This window comes from Sapajus apella, unplaced genomic scaffold (genome assembly GCF_009761245.1).
Source record: "Sapajus apella isolate SASKATOON/1434 unplaced genomic scaffold, GSC_monkey_1.0 scaffold180, whole genome shotgun sequence".
Taxonomy (NCBI): domain Eukaryota; kingdom Metazoa; phylum Chordata; class Mammalia; order Primates; family Cebidae; genus Sapajus; species Sapajus apella.
Genome location: NW_022437120.1, coordinates 661015 through 672955, shown reverse-complemented (window position 1 = coordinate 672955; position 11941 = coordinate 661015). Strand labels below are relative to the sequence as shown.

The window sequence follows — 11941 nt, the reverse complement described above, 5'->3', positions numbered from 1 at the left end:
ACTGCACATGAACAATGACTTCAGTGACCCCACTTGACAAAGAATACAATCTGCAAAAATAATTTAGAAAATAAACATGAGCTACTATAGCCTTCAATAATAGTAGTAATAATATAATTAGTATTATTGAAAAGTAACAACGTATAGACTACTACATCTTTCAATAATTATAATAAGCCCTAGAGAAGGGTGAAAGTCTAATTTCCATTGTACATTATAATATTCAAATCAGTTTTTAACAAAAATATCACAAAGCATGCAAAGAAAAAGAAATGTGGCTCATTCACAGGGATAAAATTAATTGAAAGGAACTATCCTTAAGGAATCCGAGACTGTGGACTTACTAGACAAAGACTAAACAATTGCCTTAAATATGCTCAGAGTTAAAAGACAACTAAATGAAATCAGAGAAATGATGGTTGAACAAAATGAGAATATCAGTAAAGATATAAAAATTATAAAATAGAATCAGGTAGAAATTTTGGATCTGAAAACCGCAACACTGAGATGAAAAAATCACTAGAAGGGTTTAATAGAGGTGAGTTTTTTTTTTTTTTTTTCTTTTTTTTTTTTTCCTAGATAGTCTTGCTCTCTCGCCCAGTGCAGTGGCGTTATCTCAGCTCATTGCAACCTCCACCTCCTGGGTTGAAGCAATTCTCCTGCCTCGGCCTCCCGAGTAGCTGGGATTACAGGTGCGTGCCGGCACACCCAGCTAATTTTTGTATTTTTAGTAGAGACAAGGTTTCACCATGTTGGCCAGGCTGGTCTCAAACTCCTGACCTTGTGATCCACCCACATCAGCCTCCCAAAGTGTTAGGATTACATGTGTGAGCCACTGCACCCAGCCTTCAATAGAGTTTTTGATTAGGCAGAAGAAAGAATCAGCAAATTTGAAGATAGAGCTATTGAAATTATCCAGTCTGGGGAACATAAAGAATAAAGAAAAGTGAATAGACCTAAAAACTTGTAGGTTACCATCAAGTGGACCAACATATGATTTGTGAGAGTCAGTCTTAGAAAAAAACAAAAATTATTTTAAAAATAAGGGCTGAAAACATCCCAGATTTGATGAAATATGTAAGTCTACAAATCCAAAAAGCCTCTACACAGCCTCTAATACCATAAACTTGAAGAGATTCACACCAAGACACATTGTATGAAAACTATCAAAAATCAACAAAGAATTTTCAAAGTAGCAAGAGAGAATCAACTCATCACATACAATGGGTCCTAATTGAGATTATCAACTAATTTTTAATCAGAAACATGGAGACCAGAAGACAACAGGATGATATATTTTAAATGTTGAAAGAAAATAAAAAACCTGTCGACTGAGAATTATATATCCAGCAAAACTGTCCTCCAAAAAATAGGGAGAAATTAACACATGCCTAGATTAAAACCAAAAGCTTAGTGAGCTTGTTACTGTGAGATGTGCCTGACAAGAAATTCTAAAGGGAGCCCTTCAGTGAGATGAAAGAACACTGGATAGTAACTTGAACCCATATGAAGAAATAAATATCTCCAGGACAGATAAATTCTAGGACAAATATAAAAACCAGTATTCTTGTAACTTTAGTTCATAACTTTTTATTTTCCATAGGATTTAAAACCATAAATCAATTATAAATCTATGTTAGGGAGCTTGTTACCACTAGATTTGCCATACAAGAAATGCTAAAGGGAGTCCTTCAGGGTGAAATGAAAGGACGGTAGACAATAACTCAAACCTGAGTGAAGAAATGTATTTCTGGTGGCTGTGGTTTGAATGTCCCTTCTAAAATGCATGTTGAAGTTTAATTGCCATTGTGATGGTATTAAGAGGTGGAACCTTTAAGAGGTGATTAGGTCATGAAGGCTCTGCCATCATGTATGGATTAACACCATTATCATGGGGGTGAGTTAGTTATCATGGGAGTGGGTTCCTGATAAAAAAGATTCTCAAGTTCAGCCCTGATCCCTTTTCTGTCTCACACACTCTCTTGTCTTCCACCTTTTGCCATGGGATGATGCAGCACAAGGGCCCTCACCAGATGCTGGCCCTGTGCTCCTGGACTTCCCAGCTTCCAGGACCTTGAGTCAAATAAGTTTCTTTATAAATTATCCAGTCTGTGGTACTCTGTTATAGTAGAAGAAAAATAGACTAAGACACTGGTAAAGTAAATACAATGGCAAATATAAAACAAATGAAAACAATATTATTGTAATTTTGGCTTGTAACTCCACTTTTTATTTTCTAAGGAATTAAAAGACAAAGACATAAAAATAAATTATGTTACTGAACACTCAATGTATAAAGATTTGGGACATCAATAACAAAGGGTGTGGGACAGAGCTGTACAGGCATAAGTTTTTCCATGCTATTGAAGTTAACTTGGAATCAGTTTAGATTGTTTAAACTTTAGGTTGTCATATGTAATGCTTATGGTAACCACAAGGAAAATACCTATGGAAAACACAAGAAGAAATGAGAAGGGAATCAAAAGATATCACTACCAAAAATAAATAAATAAACACAAAAGACAGTCATGGAGAAAATGAGGGGCAAAAAAGTTACAAACCATACAGAAAACAAGTAAAATAGCAGAAGTAAATCCATATTAGTGATTACACTAAGTGTAACCACTTTTCAGTCCAAACGAATGCAGCAAATGATGGAATGGAAGAAACAATGATGTCCCATGTATCCAAGGCTGGTTTAACATTTAAATAGTAGTTAATGTAATCCATAATATCAATAGACTAAAGAAGGAAAATCACATGATCATATCAGTAAAGGCAGAAAAAGCATTTCACAAAATCCAACACTTTATGCTAAAACTCTTAGCAAATTAGGAATAGAGTGTAACTTCCTCAATTTTATAAAGAACATCTAAAAAAAATTCTGCTGCTAACATACTTAATGGCAAGAAGCTTGCCTGCTAATATCAGGAACAAGACAAGAATGTCCACTCTCACCACTCCTTTCGGCATTTTATGGGCAGTTCTAACTAATGCAATAAGACAGAAAATAAAAGGTGTACAGATTGGGAAGGAAGAAACAAAACGCTCTTTGTTCACAGATGAAATGATTTTCTGTGCAGAAAGTCTGAAAGAAACAACCATAATCTCTTAGAACTAATAAACCGTTATAGCAAGGTTGCAGGATGCATGGTTAATTTACAAAATTCAATTGCTTTCCTATCTGGCAGCAATGAACGAGTGAAATATGACATGCAAAAATGTCATTTACATTAGCAGCTCCCCGAAATTAAGTACTCAGATATAAATCTAACAAAATATGCACAAAATCTAAATGAAAGCTACAAAGCTCTGATTAAGGAAATCAGAGAAGAACTAAATAAATGTAGAGATAGTCTATGTCCATGGATGGGAAGAATCAATATTGTCAAGATATCAGTGCTTCCCAGCTTGATCTAGATTCCACGCAATCTCAATCAAAATGCTATTTTGTGGATAGTGGCAAACTGATCCTGATGTTTATGAGAAGCAAAACCCATATCAGCCAACACAATATTGAAGGAGAAGAACAAAGTTGAGGACCAACAATACTCAAGTTCAGGATTTATTATAAAGTCACATTAATCAAGACCATATTTCTTGACTAGCTTCTGGTACTTTGCTGGCAGTCTGTGGCATTCCTTGACCTGTAGAAGCATCACCCTGTTTGCTGCCTTCATCTACACATGCCAGACTCCACCTGTACATGTCTCTCTGTCCAAATTTCCCCTTTTATTTCCTAGTCTTCTTGGATTAGATCCCACCCTAATGACTTCATCTCACCTAATTACGTCTGCAATAGCCCTATTTCCAAATAAGGTTACATTCTGGGAGTTAGGACTTCAACATGTGAAGTTAGGGGGAGGACACAAACTCGTAAGAAATGCCATGGTAGTGAATGACATTCTGTCCTTATATAGCAGAAGTATTACAGACAAGGAATGCATATCTGTATACAGAACATATACATTTTGATGAGGACAAATCACTTCTTCATGATAAAAGAGGTACAATGGCATCAACCTGCTTCCAGGTGGCTGGCTGCTTCCCACCCTCAGAAAAGTGTGCCGTATTAAGAGGTCAGCATTATTAGATTCTGGTGTTGGTAGGCTGGGTAGTCAGCAGTGGCAGTAGCCAGACTGGTCTTGCCGAGAGGAAGACTGTGTTGCTGAGTCTGTGCATAGCCTCCATCCCTACAACATGGCTACTTTGTATTTGGTTCCATTAACTAGGACCTGGGGTGACTAAGAAAGAGGCTGACTGATGGTTTGGCTGTGTGATCCATAGGATGTGTCAGCTTGTCCACCTGATTATTGAAAACCTCCTCTGTATTAGATTCCCTTTGGTGAATATTCACACAGGACTATAAAATCTCCACACTCTACGCCCAGTCTGAAAGGTATATTTAAATACTTCTCTAGTCTTCCTTGACATTAACCTTCCAATCTTGTTCTTTACAATTTCCCAGCCGGCCAGCCAAATCATTAGTGACTGTCCACGAATTGATAAGTGCTTCTGATAATCTCCCGTTGGGAAAGGCAGCAAAGTAGATAAGGGCTTCTGATAATCTCCCATTGGGAAAAGCAGCAAAGGAGAAAGGACTTACAGAGTGCCTACATAAACTGGTTATATGTATAAAAGAAATCAGGAACAATAAACTCTGGAAGGCTGCAGGAGGCCTCTGGGGAGGAAGGCCTCTCCATGCCTCCCGTTCTGGTGCAGGGTGACCTAGGCTTTGTTACCATAAACATTGTGCTCAAGGATGTGAAACCCTTTCATAGCACTATGATATAGCCAGACTTGTAGGCTCCTTATAAGGCCCGTGTTCCACCAGCTGTACATAGATAACAATCTAAAGATAACCACATGTTCTTGTTTTGTGAAACTCCCAAACTGCCACTGTTATCAATCCTTAGGATGACACACCAGTTCTGGCTCACTGATTCACTCCACCATTACCCTCTCCCCACCATCACTCCACCCGGACCCTGTTGATCAAAGTGATTGTAACCAATGAATAGTGTGGATCAGAATTCAGTGCCTTCACTGTCTCCTCCAGCGTAATAAAGTGATGGCCCCCTGATCCCACTTTCTCTCTTAACCTGTCTTTTTCTCATTCCTTTGTCCCACCGAACTCAGGCCACCACGGGTGACGTAGGGCTGGTTCCCCGCAGTCTCCAATGCCAGAAGAGTGAGCAAATATATCCTTAAAAGTTCTTTGGAATATTTCTGCTTATAAAGGATTCTGTAGCTCTTTTGAGGGCTGTTAGATATAGCGTCTGAACTGATAATGCCATGGGACCCCTGATGCCACCATGACTGCTTTTAGAGTAGGGACATACAGTGTCTAGGTACTAGGATACTATATGTTCCCTGTGCAAGGCAACTGGAAGTGGGGCCCTGGTGCATTTTTTTTCCTATTAATAACTAAGGACAGAAGTTGGCTTGGTGATGTAATTTACTTGCATGTTCCCAGGGACTTCATTTCTTTAGTCATTTTGGGCATAAGTCCCTGTCCAGGCAATGCTATTAGACTTTATGCGGAAACAAGCCTCTCCATATTTTAAAGCACTGTGTGACCTTGAAGCAGAATTTGCATATGTTGTCCATTCTTCCTCAACCGTACATCTAGATATCTTAAACAAGCAAACAAACAAAAACAGAACGTTTTGATATGCTCTGTTTAGGAACTTATGGTCACAAATATATTCACATTCTCTAATTGCATACAAAGAAAAAAATCTCTTCATTAAGTAATTTAAGCCTGTAATCGATTTTCTAGGAATGATTTCATTTTCCTTCCTTTTCCTTTACGGAATTTTATTTGTAATTCATTACTTTTTATTAAATTTTGCAACAGGCTGGGCGCGGTGGCTCAAGCCTGTAATCCCAGCACTTTGGGAGGCCAAGGCGGGTGGATCACTAGGTCAAGAGATCACGACCATCCTGGTCAACATGGTGAAACCCCGTCTCTACTAAAACTACAAAAAATTAGCTGGGCATGGTGGCGCGTGCCTGTAATCCCAGCTACTCAGGAGGCTGAGGCAGGAGAATTGCCTGAACCCAGGAGGCGGAGGTTGCGGTGAGCCGAGATCGCGCCATTGCACTCCAGCCTGGGTAACGAGCGAAACTCCGTCTAAAAAAAAAAAAAAAAAATTTTGCAACAAAGATTTGATTCAATATCTGGTTATTTTGCTCATTTCAGATTTAAACAATTTCTCCCATTGTCAGTCTCCTTTTGTGGTCATTATTTTGACAAAGTATATTTTTCCCAAGTGAAATTTTACATATTAAGGTTTGCCAGGAAGATCTTTAGTCTAAGTAACACATTTGTTACTAAGTAACAAATTTTACTGCATTTTAAAACTTATCAAGATACTTTTTAAAAGTTTTTATTTTAAGATCTTTTTTTTGTTTGTTTTCTTTCTTGAGATGGAGCCTAGCTGTGTCCCCCAGGCTGGAGTGCAGTGGCAGGATCTCAGCTTACTGCAACCTCTGCCTCCTGGGTTCAAGCCTCCTGGATTCTTGTGCCTCAGCCTCCCAAGTAGCTGGGATTGCAGGCATGTGCCACCATGCCTGGCTAATTTTTATATTATTATCATGTTATTATTTTTAGTAGAGATAGGGTTTCACCATGTTGGCCAGGCTGGTCTTGAACTTCTGACCTCAAGTGATCCACCTGCCTCGGCCTCCCAAAATGCTGGGATTACAGGCATAAGCCACCATGCCCAGCCAAGATCATTTTAGACAGACAGTGTTGCAAAAATTACAGTAGAGTGTTCCTTTGTACCCTTCCCCCAACGCCCCTTATATTAACCTCTTACATAACTGTAGTACAACTCTACTGGAGAAGTAATCTGCAAGGAGGTAAAACCAGGATTTCACTTGATAGGAGTCATTGCCTCCTTAATCTGTGACAGTTGTCAGTCTTCCTATCTTTTGTGACCTTGAGACTTCTGAAGGGTCCTGGTCAGTTATTTCGTAGAAATGTTCCTCCACTTGGGTTGTCTAATGTTTTCCCACAATGAGGTTGTGCATTGTTGGTCAGGGAAATTCCATGGTGCTGTGCTCTTTCCAGTGCCTCCTATGTCAACCTGTTTCTGGAGAGGTAAACCTGAATCACATGGCTAAGGTGGGGATGCCAGTTTTCTTCACTGCAAAGTTACTATTTTTCCCTTTGTTATTGATAAACATCTATTTTCGGAGAGATACTTTGAGGCTCTGCAAATATCCTGCTTCTCCTTAAGCTGTCACCAGCTAATTGTGCCACATCTGGGGACCCTGACTGCCGCAATGATTGCAGTCATGTTTCACTTGTGATTTACCAGGTCTCTCCTTCCTTCCACTTGTATTAATTGGAATTCTGCAAAAAAGAGTTGTCAGTCAGGCTGTAGTGAGCTGAGATCATGTCACTGCCCTCCAGCCTGGGTGACAGAGTGAGATCTTGCCTCAAAGGAAAAAAAAATAGTTGTCCCTTCACCCCATTTAGTCACTCATTCAGTTATTTATATGAATACAGGCTAGAGACTATTTATGCTTATTTATTTTCATTATTTGGGTTTGCAATTTTAGCGTCAAAATCTCAACCCTGAAAATAGAGAGAAATTCTGCATATTATCACTGCCTAAGCTAAGACTACAAAAACTTACTTTACAGACAGAAGTCAAAGGATCTGAGGAGGACGTAGCCTCACTGAGAGGGCTAGAGAAGCAGCTGAAGGGGCAGATTCCCAAGCGCTCCTAGAGCCAGGAAGCCCACAGGCATTGTCCCTGGGTGGGATGGCCTCAGAGGGCCTCTGCTGGTGGGGACAGGATTTAAATCTCGACATAGTGTCTGCCCCTTGACTGAGGAGGGCGACACTGATGTCATCCACATCACCCTCTTTGCATGGGGAAGAGAGGAAGTAGATGTTAGGTAGCCAGAAACCACCCACCTTTCAGTCCCTGGGAAATCACCTCTTCCCCTTGTCCTGTCCCCAAGAACAACGGTTGAAGCTATGGTCTGTGCTGCCCACCCTTCCCTCATGCAGACCAGAGGCAGTATCAGTGGATTGCTGTACTCCACAACGTTCCCACCTGTAATCCTGATACAGGGCAGGTGAGTCCCAAAGTGAGCTTCACCCAGGAGGGTTCTTGGCTTTGCCCAGTAAAGAAGTCAAGGGCAAGTCAGAGGTAGAAGAAAACAGCTTTATTGAAGAGGCGGGGTTACAGCTCGGTGACTGCTCCATGACTGCAGAGCAGGGCTAAGCCACAGGCAGAGCAGCAGCTCAGGGCAGTTATGCAGTTATGTTTATACCCACTTTTAATTGCATGCAGATTAAGGGGCAGTTTATGCAGAAATTTCTAGGAAACGGTAGTAATTATTGAGTTACTGCCACGGAAAGGGGCAGTAACTCCCTGATATTGCCATGGCAACGGTAAACTGACATGGCACCTGGTGGGCCTATCTGATGGAAAGCTACTTTGGCCCTGCTTTAGGTAGTACTCAACCTGGTCTGGTGTCTCAGCCCCACCGCCTACATCAATCCCACCCAACACAAGCTTGATATCCTCTTCCACCCACCACCAGGTTTATGGAAAACGAAAAATAGCTCGGTATGATATGGAGGGCACAAAGGGCAGCGCGGCAGGGACAGGTTGCCTGAGTCAGCATCCTGGTTCCCTGTGGCCTTGATTCCACCTCGTCATGTCTCTCGGTGAGGAGTCACCTTTTCCTCTTGAAGTGGGTATACCGGTCTCGGTAATCTCAAGTCTCTTGAGATGCCAAAAGTCTGAAACCCCCACCCCCGTGGGCAGTTCAGTAGACCACAGAACCGTAGTCATTTTAGATTGCATTAATAACAGTTCTTCAGGCGGGGAGACTGCGCTGAGCAGAATGCACGCTGATCATGAGCGAGTGGACCTATCTCAGGCGCGCCAGAGGCAGAGCCATCATCAGGGATCAAGTCAAAGGAGAAGCCGAACGAACCGGGCCTGGCGAGCCCGCTAAACAAAATCAGACATTTCACAAAGTCACAGATTCTTAATGTCAGAAGGCATCTTAGAGTTGTTTCTCACAAACCTAAGGCACCTGCAAGTCACTTGGGGATGTTGTTAAAATGCAGATTCCCCGGTTCAGTAGCTGTGGGTGGGCTGCTTTGTCCAGGGACCACACCTTGAGTCCAACCTTCACAGCACACTGGAATCGCTTTAAGAGCTTAAAAAAAAATACATCTGAGGTTCCCCCAGCCCGGAGATTCTATCATGTGATCCGGGGGCAGCCTGGCAGCCTTTGCGTTTGGAGGTTAAAAAGCTCCCAGGTGACTGTAATATGCAGCAGAGTTTGAGAACCAGCGCTCTGGACCTGCGCTTCTCAAGCTACTGCGCGCACCAGAGTCCTGCGGGAGCCACCCGGGCCCAGCCCCCGGAGATGCTGACTCAGCAGGTTGGGAGGGGTTGGGGTGGGGCTGCCAATTTGCATTTCCAACTGGCGCCCAGGTGTCGCTAACTTTGCTGGTCCGTGGTCTTGGAGGTCACCTGATTTTTCAGCGATGCCTTTCAGCTGGGAGGCCCAGAAGGGCCTTGCTCAAGGTCCCTCCACACCGGACCTCCAGACCCTCAGTCCTGGGCCAGCTCCCCAGCAAACCTTTCCATCTGTCTCTCCTGCGCCCTGCGTTCCTTCCCCACGTCACTTGCTAGGGAGCCGCTAAACGGCAAGAGAGCGCGCTCTGCCGCTCCGGAGTGCGGATTTCGGTCGCGTGCGGCTCTGGCCGGGTCGCCCCCTCCCTGGCGGTCCCTGAGTTCTCCCAGCGCTGGGCGTGCACGACCCGCCCCCCGCGCTGCCTCCTCGGCTGGGGATTGGTGCGCCGGGCGGGGCGGCGGGGGATAAAGGCGAGGGGACCTGCCACGCTGGGTGTACGGGTTGTTGTCTGCCCATCGCGTGCGATGGTGTCTCCGGCTCCGGGTTCGCAGCTTCCGCGGGGTGCACAGAACGGTCAGTGCTGAGGTATCCCGACGTTTCCCCCGGCGGAGGCGGGAGCCGAGCCCCTTCTCGGAGTGGCGAATGGCCGCGGAGCGGATGACCAGGGGCTGGCCGAGGTCGCGGCGCCGCAGACTCTGCGATCCCGGGCGCGCTCCGAGGACCCCGGGCGGTGGTTATAGGGTCGGGAGGGAGCCTGGTGGGGGGAGGGCCCAGGCGCTGCCAGGGTTGGGAGGGCGCGACACCCGCTCCCCTCCACTTTTGAAAGGGCTCCCCAAGCCGGTAAGAGGGGCGGGCATGGCCGGCCCGGCGAAACCGGTTTCTCCAGACTTTGGGAAGCCATCGCCCGCGGGGCGTGGGACTGCACACCCTGTCCACCGGGCCCTCCTGAGGCCTCGCGTCCTCGCCCTGCGTGCCCCTCCCGCTTCTCGTCCGGAGCAGCTGCGCGCGGGAGGAGGGGACGCCCGCTCTGCAGAGTCAGACCTCACTCTGAGACCCTCCCTTGCTCACGCTTAGAGCTTTGGGATTTTCTCTACCCTTTCTGGCTTTCGGATCATTCCCAGGTAAAACCCAGACTACCGGCTCAAAGATTTAATTTAAAAAAAAAAAAAAAAAAAAAAAGCGAATACAGATGGAGCCTTTACATGGACCGCGCAGTTTGCCCAGTGCTTTTCATAGACTCACTGCTTTTATTAAAATGCCCTCAACAATCTACTGGGGCGGCATGGTGATTGAACCCAATCTGAGGACGCGGAAACTTGAAATTTGGCAAGGCGATGAAGCCAGGAGCACACTGCGAGGCGGGCCGCCGGCCCAGAGCCCCTGGCTAGTCCGTGCTGTCCCCATGGGGAGGGATGCAGGCTGCCAGGAAAGGTGCCCCCTGCGTGGCCCTGGGAGTGTTTCATTTTCTTTGCCTTGTCTTAGGCATCTGATCGCATCTCTTCTGTTGAGGGGTAGAGACGGGATGGTAGGAATAGAGGGTTTGGGACTCGGTGCACCTACGCCGTCTTGGTAGTTAGTAACTGCCTGACCTTGGGCCGTTCAGTTGATCCTGAAAAATGGGGAGAAGGTCCTAGCTTCAGGGTTGCTGTGATGGTTAAATGAGAGTTCAGGAAAGCAGATGCTTCGTCAAGGCTCCGTGTTATGAGGCGCCTGATTTTTCCTTAGTTCATTACTATTAAGAGGATGCATAGATGTTGATGTAATGAGCCAAAGGTTTTAAAGCCAAGGCTGCCTTGCAAATGCATCTGGCAAACGTTTTTGCTCCTGAAAGCAGATGATTGGGATGGGGGAACCTAGTGAGAATGGAGGTGGCCATGGACCTAGGTATTAGCTTAGAAGTGAGGAGGGGGCATTGGCGCCAGGAAGTTGTCAGCTTGGTAGTTATCACTGACTTCAGAGCAGGGAAGTCCGGATGTGGGGGGCTGGGCGTGAAGGCACCAGCAGCAGAAAGGCTCCTGCACCTTAATTGTGCAATCTCCAGCACTTGTTCGTCTTGTAAAACTGAAACCCTCTGCTTATTAAACACTAATTTCCCTGCCTCCACCCCAGCCCTTGACAACCAGCCACCTTTCTGCTAATCTTTCTGTGATTTTTCGAGTACATTAAATAATGCACATCAGTAGGGTCATACAGTGTTTGTCCTTTGGTGACTGGCTTATTTCACTTAGTCTGATGACTTTGAGGTTCATCCATGTTGTAACAAGTGTCACAATTTCCTTCTTTTTAAGGCTGAATAATCTCCATTGTATGTATAAACCCTGTTTTCTTGATCCATTCATCTGTTGGAGGCTGGATTTCTTAGTTTTACGCTTAATTGCTAAAGACATTACTTCATACATCTTCTACTGTCTCCATACCTAAGAGTGATTACAGCCAGAAATCTTGGGAGATCTCAGGACAGCAAGAATATTGAGGAAAACTGATGCTGCATATCTAGTTGCCTTCGGTATTATGGGTGGAAGTTTGCTTAATATCAAAAAAA

The 11941-nt window shown here is 44.4% G+C and overlaps 1 protein-coding gene across 2 annotated transcripts in view; it reads left to right on the top strand.

The window, feature by feature from the left end:
* The first annotated feature begins 875 nt into the window (after positions 1 to 875).
* LOC116543073 (L-threonine 3-dehydrogenase, mitochondrial) overlaps positions 876 to 11941 on the top strand; it is a 26419-nt gene continuing 15353 nt past the window's right edge. Inside the window, exon 1 of one of the 2 annotated variants that reach the window (XM_032268387.1) lies at positions 876 to 4399. The gene's annotated coding sequence lies outside the window, so the exon portion shown is untranslated. Of the gene's footprint in view, positions 4400 to 9941; positions 10077 to 11941 lie in introns of those variants that run through there. The other variant, XM_032268386.1, reaches the window with a different exon arrangement.